At 40.7% G+C, this 9,074-nt stretch overlaps 1 pseudogene; it reads right to left on the bottom strand.

Annotated features, from left to right (window-relative positions):
• Window positions 1–735: 735 nt before the first annotated feature.
• Window positions 736–851, bottom strand: LOC138361051 (5S ribosomal RNA; annotated as a pseudogene).
• Window positions 852–9,074: the final 8,223 nt, after the last annotated feature.

Raw genomic sequence — 9,074 nt, 5'->3', positions numbered from 1 at the left:
AGTTCATTCTCCCACACTGGTGCAAAGACCCCACTCCCCCTATTGCCCCAGCCTGAACACCCAGCCATCCACTCAGGGCTACCCCCTCCAGCGGGCAGTCCGATGGCTCACAAGCCCCCTACGTGGTGCCCATCTGCATGTACAACACACACAGAGGGGACAGGAGAGGGGGCAAAGGCAACCCTCACTAGTCCCAGGGTGGTATACGTGAGCCCCTCACCACGACAAGGCGACACCACAGAGGGAAGAGGCGAGAAGAACAGATGTACTCCTGAATACAGCATCTGGCACTAAGAGTTACGGAAGACGGAAAGGACCTATCAAAAGTGATTTTCATTACACAAAGAGACTGGCCATGACGACCACGAGGGAGGGCGAGTAACATATTAATATGGAGGATAGAATGGCCTTGGGCCTCAAGGACATGTTTATTATGGTAGTCTTTAAGTTCCTTATCACCAGTTGCTACATGGTATCTTCTTGAGGTTATCTTGAGATGATTTCGGGGCTTTAGTGTCCCCGCGGCCCGGTCCTCGACCAGGCCTCCACCCCCAGGAAGCAGCCCGTGACAGCTGACTAACTCCCGGGTACCTATTTACTGCTAGGTAACAGGGGCATTCAGGGTGAAGAAACTTTGCCCTTTGTTTCTGCCTCGTGCGGGAATCGAACCCGCGCCACAGAATTACGAGTCCTGCGCGCTATCCACCAGGCTACGATGCCCCGATAAAACATTATTGCCAACAGCATTTGGTGTTCCCAGGCAGTCACCCATCCAAGTACTAACCGAACCCAACGTTGCTTAACTTCGCTGATCGGACGAGAAGCGGTGTTCTCAACGTGCAGCAATAGAATATGTATGGTAGAATAACTGTGCCAATCCTGGCATTTATTTAACCAGACATATTTTGATATTCGAACCGGTGTCTCCCCAATGCAGGACATCGAGGCTAAGTGGACAGCTGCTTCCCGAGAAGGAGCTGCAACAACACGCGTACCAGTATGGGTGGGGTTAAAAGTGACAAAGGTATCCACCAAATCAACTAGAGTAAGAGTAATTAGGTCAAGTGGAGGAGTAGGTCTGTATATTAAAGAGGAGCTGGAATGCACAGAGCTCCTGAACTTGACCAATGAGGTGGTAGAGGTACTTGGAATCAAGGTAGAGAATATAAATCTAATTATTATTCTAATATACAAACCGCCAGATGCAACAGTTCAGGAATTCACTGAGCAGATCCACAAAATAGAAAATAGCCTTGATAACCTAGCAAACCCAGTACCAGATATTATCTTCCTTGGAGACTTCAATCTACCCAGTTTACAATGGAGAATAGTAAACAGTAATACTATAGCATGAAATCAACCTGGAAATAACCAATCACAGGTCAGAGAACTACTGAGATTCTGTGACTAATTCTCGCTCAGTCAGCAGATTACAGAACCGACTAGGAATGAGAACACGCTGGACCTCATATTCACGAACAATGATGAGCTAATCAGAGACATTACTGTCTCGGACACTACGTACTCAGACCACAAGCTCATTGAAGTGCAAACTAACATTAATAACGGTAGTAGGCCCAAGAGAAACAACAAGCGAGAAGGGCTATTCAATAAATTGAATTTTAATAATAAAAGGATAGACTCGGAGAAAATAAACAGGGAACTTACAACATTCAATGGGAAAATGTTTAAGTAATAAAAAATCCCACACAAGGTCCAACGTAGAAAGAGAACACAGACGACATTACAGAAGAATCGAAATCGACATCGACATCGAAAAGACTTCCTACATCTTATTTGGAAGCAAATCATCAAATGCAATTCAGCTACAGATAGACAACATTAACATCAGTAATAAAAATGATGGCAAGTTTCTTGGCCTATTCCTAGACAAGAGACTCAACTTCAGCACCCACATTCAACACATAACTAAGAAAGTCTCTAAGACAGTTGGTATACTCTCCAAAATCAGATATTATGTTCCTAACTCTGCTCTCCTCTCACTATATTATGCACTAATCTACCCCTATCTTAATTATGGTATCTGTGCATGGGGGTCTACCACTGCAAACCACCTTAAGCCCATCATCACACAGCAAAAATCTGCTATCAGAATAATAACTAACTCTGCTTTCAGACAACACTCAGCTCCCTTGTTTAAATCCCTAAACTTGCTAAATATTAACTCCCTCCACACATTCTCTTGTGTCAACTACATTTACAAAACCCTGTTCTTAAATGCAAACCATGCTCTGAAACTCTCCCTGGACAGATGTAATAGGACCCATTATCACCACACCAGAAATAAATATCTCTTTGATATCCCCAGGGTCAAACTTAATCTGTGTAAACACTCTATGCAAATTAAGGAACCTAGTCTATGGAACTCACTCCCTAGTGAATTGAAAAACTGTAAAACTTTTGCCTTATTTAAAAGCAAAACCAAAAAGTACCTAACTTCATCTTCTTAGTTTCCTACACTGAGCTTTAAATTTGCTCTGTACCTAGTGTTACCCAATCTCCTAATTTTTATGTAATATCAAACAACCTTATCATTGTGTTCATTGCTGTCTTCTTTTATGTGCTAGCCATATGCTGTATTGTGACTACCAACTTTTGTCAACTACCATTCAAGCTGTCATTGCAATCAATCTTATATTGTTTCTGCTGTATTGTGCCTACCAATTTGTTGTCAACTACCATTTTAAGCTGTCATTGCAATCAATCTTAGCTACCTATGTGCTTTAATATACTGTACCTACAATTTTCTCTCATCTTCTTTTTTTTTCATTTCATGTAATCTGTTATCATTTTTTTGTCTATAAATTTTGCAAGTATTTACCTCCTTAAAATTTTCTTAGATTAAGGACCTGCCCGAAACGCTGCGCGTGCTAGTGGCTTTACAAGACTGTCATTACCATATTTGTATCCTCACATACTTTATGTACATTCTTGTATATGCATAAATAAATAAATAAATAAATAAAAGAAGAAAAAAGTTAACAGAAGTGCTGAAGCAGACACGACTTTCCATACAAAGAAGGAATAATTTAAACAGGGAGATTGAAGAAATCGAACAGAGACTGAAGCATTCATATCAGATTGAAGAAAGGCAACTAAAACAGAAAGCAATTCAAGAAATAAAGAAAAACCCAAAATATTTCTTCGCATATGCTAAATCAAAAGCAAAAACCACTGCCAGTGTTGGACCTATTCGTACTAGTGAAGGTTCATACACTGAGGATGACATAGAAATTAGTGAAATCCTAAAAAAAGCAATATGAGGACATGTTTTGCACCCCGATACACAGCATGAAAGTGGAAGATCCGGACAACTTCTTTATGCGTGAAATACAAACCCCTGTAAATATAACTGATATCAACAAGAGCGTGGCAGGTTTTGAAAGAGAAATTGACAATATGCCCATGCACTCAGCCCCGGGTTCAGACTCATGGAATTCAATATTTGTAATGAAATTCAAAGTGCCAGTAGCACAGGCACTCAGTATAGTGTGGAGGAAGAGCTTGGACACGGGGAAGATACCAGATGCGCTTAAAGCAGCAGACATAGCCCCTCCACGCAAGGGAGGTTGCAAAGCATTGGCAAAGAATTATAGACCAGTTGCACTAACGTCCCACATAATAAAATTACTGTATTTGAGAGAGTGATCAGGAGTCAGGTCACTAGTTTCATGGAGACCAATGACCTCCACAATCCAGGCCAACATGGATTTAGAGCAGGAAGATCATGCCCCTCACAGCTACTTGACCATTACGACAAAATCACTGAGGCATTAGAAGAAAAACAGAGTTCAGATGTAGTATACATGGATTCGCAAAGGCATTCGATAAATGTGACCATGAAGTGATAGCACACAAAATGAGGTCAATGGGAATAACTGGTAATGTAGGACGCTGGATACTCAGTTTTCTGTCGAACAGAACACAGAGAGTAACGGTTAACCATATAAAATCGAGTCCAAGTGCAGTTAAAAGCTGCAGTATCTTAAGGTACAGTCCTTGCACCATTGCTTTTCCTTATTCTCATATCAGATATAGACTCAAATACAAGGCACAGCTTTGTATCATCCTTTGCAGATGACACAAAAATCAGCATGAAAATTACCTCTGCTGAAGATATTGAAAAACTACAAGCAGATATTAATAAAGTTTTCGACTGGGCTACAGAAAATAACGTGATGTTTAAAAGTGATAAATTACAGGTACTCAGATACGGCAAAAATTAGAACCTTAAACATAATACAGGGTACAAAACACAATCAAATTTGCCCATAGTAGGAAAGAAACATGTAAAGGATTTGGGAATAATGATGTCTGATGACCTAAATTTTAGGGAGCATAACCAAGCAAATATTGCGGCAGCCAGGAAAATGATAGGATGGATTACGAGAACTTTCAAAACCAGGGATCCCATCACAATGGTTGTACTCTTTAAATCACTTGTGCTGTCCCATCTTGAGTACTGCTCAGTACTCACTTCCCCATTTAGAGCAGTAGAGATTGCTGAAATAGAGGGAGTACAGAAAACATATACAGGATACATAAACGAGATAAAGCATCTAAATTATTGGGTTCGTCTGAAAGCTCTCCGAATGTACTCACTAGAAAGACGATGGGAGAAATATCAAATAATATACAAGTGGGAAAATACTGGAGGGCCAGGTCCCAAATCTACACAGTAAAATAACAACATACTGGAGTGAACAATATGGTAGGAAATGCAGAGTACTGTACAACCAGTGAAGAGCAGGGGTGCCATAGGCACAATTAGAGAGAACTATATAAACATCAGAGGTCCATGGTTGTTCAACATCCTCCCAGCGAGCATAAGAAATATTGCCGGAACAACCGTGGACATATTCAAGAGGAAACTAGATAGTTTCCTCCAACGAGTGCTGGACCAACCGGGCTGCGGTGGGTATGTGGGCCTGTGGGCTGCTGCAAGCAACAGCCTAGTGGACCAAACTCTCACAAGTTAAGCCTGGCCTCGGGCCGGGCTAGGGGAGTAGAACTCCCAGAACCCCATCAACTAGGTGTTTATGGATGAATAAATCATCAGGACGAGTAGAATTAACATGACTGAGATTAAAATACTTAGTCCATGTAGCAGGACCAAACAAAGCTTGGAAGGTATTAGAACCGGAAGGAATTGTGCGAGTGTGACTGCGGAGAGGACGGCACCGAGCACCCCCAGTAAGAGGGGGGTAAAAGGCACAGTTTTTACAATGAGAGATGAAGCCACTCCATGTGATGAGGTGGTCATTACTGGGGGCTTGGGGCTCAACCTGTCACAGAGGTAGAAGGGGAGCAGAGAGGGGTAGTTGGGACCTGGTAGACCAAGCTCTCACAAGTCAAGCCTGGCCTCGGGGACTAGAAGAACTCCCAAAACACCATCAAGTGGGTATCAAGCAGGAAAAGTCTGGAGCTGCTTGGTCTGGGACCAAAGTAGCTGGGGGTTACAGAGCCCGGCTTTCCATCACAGTGCGACTCGGGGCCCTAGTCTCCCACCCCACATCTGAGAAGTTAAAAATAAGGGTCAGATATCAGCATGTAAATGAACAGGTAAACATATCATCAACAAACAAGCCCCCATACCCACCATGGCGGCACAATTAGAGGATAGGACACCTGATAAGACGTGGGCCCCCCCAGGGGTGCATCGTAGATATATGCCCTGCAATCACCACTTTAAGAACCATCAGTCCGTCAAGGTTGGGCTCAGCAATGAAGGAAAAGAGTGACAATAAAAGTGTCCCTTTGCTCAACAATTTCGGGTACCACAGTTTTACGGATGAGAGACTGTGCCTCACCTAACACCCAGTGTCAAAACAGAAGATGACATCTAAAAGAATGATCAAGAATAGCAAAAAGTCGCTGGGAAATAGCAATTAAAAAGGAGAATTGGGAAGGAGAAATTAAACTTAGTAGGAAAAAGCATTCACCACAATTAGTGAAGAAGGCAGCAGGAACATAAGGCTTCAAAAGGACAGAGGACACTGTCCCATGGAGCATCACACTCTAGCATCCGCCAACCAAGCCCCCACACTATGGCAACGAGCTGGAAAGGGAGGGAGAGATGAAAAAGACGAGAGGGTGAAGATTACTGCCCGGTGAGACACCAGTGTTTATGGGTAGAGTGGGAAAATTGGAATTATTCACAGAGACATACTGGAGCCTGTCACTGAGGTAAGATTATAGGTATTGGAGGGAGTGACCTCTTACTCTGTAATGTTGCAATTTAAGAAAGTTAATGTGTTTACAATGTCAAAATGTCTTATGTAGGTCAACAAATAAATGAATAAGTTTTCCAAGGGCTGCATAAATGAAATTAATCATAGTAACTGGGCATGATTGGTCCTTTTTTGGGCCTGAAGCCATTATGGGAAGAACTAAGTATAAATAGGAGTAAGGCTGCGTGTAAATTAACTTTAAAATAATTTAGACAAAATCGGCAGAATTGATATTGGTCTATAATTGTTGACTTCAGTGAGATTGCTGATTTTATGGACTAAGGTTACTCTTGCTTTTTTTCTCAAAATATCAGGAAAGGTTTAGAGTTCAAATAATTTGTTGTAGAGTAATGCAATGGCTGGAGCTAAAAATCTAGAGGCTTTTTTTGTAAATTAGGGGTGGTATCTCAACATACAGTATCTATGCATGAGGTTCATTCATCCACTGCAAACTACCTCAAACCCATCATCACCCTACAAAAATCTGCTATCAGAACAATAAAACTGTCTTCTAACAACACCCAACCTCTGTTTAAATCCCTGAACATGCTAAATATACACTCGCTCTACACATTCTCTTATGCTATTTACAATGCATTAGGACATTTGTTCCTAAATGCTAACCCTGATCTGAAACTCTCCATTGATAGACGTAATAGAACCTACAACCCACAAGCATAAATATCTCTTTGATATAATTTTTTATATAAATTGAGTCGGGATAAAATAATTGCCAATCAGACTAATATAACTTTGACTCAGGCTTTTTCACCCACAGGGTTATTGATCAATGGAACTGCTGACCCACCAAAGCAATAACTGGCAAAACTGGGCTAAATTTCAAAATATACCAGGAAAAAATCATGAAGGCAAACTGGGAGGGGGAAGGGAGCCTTCAACAAGCCGACGACTTCCTGTTCTCATCAAGGCCACTCGGGTTAGTAGCCCTCAGGTAAATCGGGTAAAATATTATTCCCAGACAATTACAGCATAACTGATTAAGTTAGGCTAGAGTAATAAATTTCTGGTAAATTTAGAGTGATAAATTTTTAGAGTAATATAAATTTAAATTTCATATTAACTTGACTGACAGCTATAATGCCAATCAGCTTTCAATAAACTCTTTGGTGAAATATTTATAATCAAGAGAGGAACTCATAAATAAGCCTAAGCAAAAAATAAAAAATGGACATCAGTTTGCATATGAATCTGATGAGAAAATTCCTTGATTAGTATACATTTCCCTTCCAATGAAATGGTCTCATCTTAAGTAAATCTAAGACTGTGTTCTTCACCAACTCCAATGCTAAATAATATTACAACAAAAATGTCCATAACTTAGCTACAGAGTATATAACATTTTAAATAAATTTCCACAGGAAGGAAAAAAAGGAAGCACATTATTTACATAAATATGAAGAAAAACATTTAAAGCTTTGTTTTACCTTTGCTAAATTAAAGAGATATTTCTATACAGTACTTAAAAGCAATTTTGAGTTTTCCTAGTGACAGCTTCTCCAGTTCTTGCTTGGTCATCTAACTTTCATAAAAGAACAATATAATAAAATATCTTCATATCTTTACCTTTCATTGTGAAGTGTATTTGTCAAACAAAATATAAACCTACAGTCTCCGTGGTGTAGTGTAAGGCACTCGCCTGGTGTTCCGCGAGCGCTATGTCATGGGTTCGTATCCTGGCCGGGGAGGATTTACTGGGCGCAAATCCTTAACTGTAGCCTCTGTTTAACGCAACAGTAAAATGTGTACTTGGATGAAAAAAAGATTCTTCGCGGCAGGGGATCGTATTCCAGGGACCTGCCCGAAACGCTACGCATACTAATGACTGTACAAGAATGTAACAACTCTTGTATATATCTCAAAAAAAATTACCTCTGAAGAACATCCAACTGACATTGTGATAGCACACTGTTAGATTAAAGTTAAGTTAATATACCTGTATGTGCCTCATTATCCTTCAACATTCTCTTAATTACCTTCCACACTCTAAGTGTTTAGCCTATTATCTGCATGTATCATTTTGTGCCTCTTCATATCACTAAGACGACTGAATCTCTTCCCACACTCTGGACACTCATGAGGCTTGTCCCTTGAATGCACTAACATGTGAGTCTTCACATATCCACGCTCACGGAATCCCTTCCCACACTCTGAACACTCGTGAGGTTTGTCACCTGAATGCACTAACATGTGCCTTATTATAGTTCCACGTTCTCTAAATTTTTTGCCACACTCGGCACATTGAAAAGGTCTCTCATCCACATGCACCATCATGTGAGTCTTCATATTTCCAAGCAGACTGAATCTCTTCCCACACTCTGGACACTCGTGAGGTTTGTCACCTGAATGCACTAACATGTGAGTCTTCACATGTGAAGGACTGGGGAATACCTTTCGACACTGTGGACACTGGTGAGTCTTCATCTTCTTTATGACAGGTGAAGTTTGTGTGAAGGTTTTCTCCCCCGGATGTTGGGAGAAGCGTCAAGGCTTGAGTGTTGTTTCTTAGAGTTAGACTTGATGTGAGCACTTGGCGGTCAATGATGGTGCTTTTTCTTTATGATAGGTACAGTTTGTGTCAAGGTTTTCCCTTAATGCTCGTGCTGGACATCAACGGCTGTGACACTGCTAAAATGGCGGCGGTTGTTTACCCTCTCATCACCTAAGCATTCCAATGTTTTGGTCTGGTTCCACATATCATTTTTCCAACCTCTTATTTTTGTTTATATCTAGTCATTTAAAATTAACACTTATATTTATTATCATGTTTTTGAATCAAAGAATGTACTTGGAATTATTTATTTA

Source organism: Procambarus clarkii, unplaced genomic scaffold (genome assembly GCF_040958095.1).
Source record: "Procambarus clarkii isolate CNS0578487 unplaced genomic scaffold, FALCON_Pclarkii_2.0 HiC_scaffold_155, whole genome shotgun sequence".
In the NCBI taxonomy this organism is placed as follows: Eukaryota; Metazoa; Arthropoda; class Malacostraca; order Decapoda; family Cambaridae; genus Procambarus; species Procambarus clarkii.
This window is presented reverse-complemented; position numbering and strand designations above follow the sequence as displayed.